Source organism: Sinocyclocheilus grahami, unplaced genomic scaffold (genome assembly GCF_001515645.1).
Source record: "Sinocyclocheilus grahami isolate Dianchi unplaced genomic scaffold, SAMN03320097.WGS_v1.1 scaffold1243.1, whole genome shotgun sequence".
In the NCBI taxonomy this organism is placed as follows: Eukaryota; Metazoa; Chordata; class Actinopteri; order Cypriniformes; family Cyprinidae; genus Sinocyclocheilus; species Sinocyclocheilus grahami.
Window position 1 is genome coordinate 204584 of NW_015506422.1, and position 2151 is coordinate 206734.

Genomic DNA, 2151 nt, shown 5'->3' on the forward strand with positions numbered 1-2151 from the left:
GTGAGTCGCCTGCTGAGGAGAGTGAGTCGCCTGCCGTGTGAGGAGAGTGAGTCGCCTGCCGTGTGAGGAGAGTGAGTCGCCTGCTTAGTAGATAGCCAGAGTGGTTTTGGCACGTAGTGACCCAGCAAACATTGGTCCGACGGCAACGTCGTGTCCCTGGCCAAAAATAGTCGCGGTAGGACGGCATAAATCGGTAAAAATATGTAACACAGAACATTTCCAAAAAATGCATTCAGAGACGTTTGTACATCTCTACAGTTATCTGGGGTTGCATGAATAATTGTTACCTTGACTTTTAGCTATGTGTAGTACAATATGTATAACTTAACCTGTTGTGAATCAGTTGTGAGAGGACGTCCACTAGTGACTATCCTTTATAGTCCATCACGACCCTCTATGAAAAAAATATGAAATATGCAAACGCAATTGTGCTTACACCTTTGTTAATACTCCAATAATTAAAAAAAAATCTATAAATCTTTATGAAATACACAATAATTTATATTTACATCACGATCATTTGTATTTATTTTAATGACTAATTGTATTCACAAAGTGCCCTGTGTGGTTAAGTGATTGTGAAGCCACTGGATTTGAGTCATTATTCGACCCGTTTTCCCTACATTACAAAACGATTTTATTTTATTTTTTAATGAAATTTATGCATATACATATGAAACAGATATATATCCGGTCACCATTTCAAGTCTGAGTTTTATGTGAATTTCCAAAACTCTGCTGCCAAGATGCAGAGGTGTAAAGAGTACCTAAAACCATACTTGAGTAAAAGTACAGATACCTTACAGTGAAAATTACTCCACTGCACGTTACAAGTCACCAATTACAAAACAACTTGAGTAAAAGTCTTCTAGTAACTGATTTTAACAGTACTTGAGTCGCCAGCCATGTGAGGAGAGTGAGTCGCCTGCCGTGTGAGGAGAGTGAGTCGCCTGCTTAGTAGATAGCCAGAGTGGTTTTGGCACGTAGTGACCCAGCAAACATTGGTCCGACGGCAACGTCGTGTCCCTGGCCAAAAATAGTCGCGGTAGGACGGCATAAATCGGTAAAAATATGTAACACAGAACATTTCCAAAAAATGCATTCAGAGACGTTTGTACATCTCTACAGTTATCTGGGGTTGCATGAATAATTGTTACCTTGACTTTTAGCTATGTGTAGTACAATATGTATAACTTAACCTGTTGTGAATCAGTTGTGAGAGGACGTCCACTAGTGACTATCCTTTATAGTCCATCACGACCCTCTATGAAAAAAATATGAAATATGCAAACGCAATTGTGCTTACACCTTTGTTAATACTCCAATAATTAAAAAAAAATCTATAAATCTTTATGAAATACACAATAATTTATATTTACATCACGATCATTTGTATTTATTTTAATGACTAATTGTATTCACAAAGTGCCCTGTGTGGTTAAGTGATTGTGAAGCCACTGGATTTGAGTCATTATTCGACCCGTTTTCCCTACATTACAATACGATTTTATTAAATTTTTTAATGAAATGTATGCATATACATATGAAACAGATAATCCGGTCACCATTTCAAGTCTGAGTTGTATGTGAATTTCCTAAACTCTGCTGCAAAGATGTATATCTTTTTTGCAAAATCCCGAGATATGATAGATTATCTCGCGAGAGAGCGTTAACGCATTTTCCCGAAATGAAGTGTGTAATCAAGCAACATGTGAAGAATAGATGGCAGAAATATTGGGAAGAAGAAAGAACAGGGAGATGGTTTTATAGCATTCAAAGAATTATTGGTAAGTACAGAGTAACAAGAAGAAATAGGCATGAGGAAACTGTTGTCCTGAAGGAAAATGAAGAAAAATTTAATTTGAATGACATTTTGGGGAATAAATCGGGATAAAAACTTTCCATTTTTAATGCGTTATTTAAAGGACACGGGATTATATAATAGAATTTAGTGAAGAGTACGGTCCTGATCCACACTCCTAATCAGTAGGTGGCGGTAATGCACCTAAAAGTTGTATGCCATCCGCCATTAAACACCAAGAAGAAAAACGCATTCACTTCAGAAATTGTTAAATAAAGATGTGACTATAGAAATGTTTCACATACTATTTAAGTATCTCAAAGATACAGAGTTAATAAACAGGATTTAAA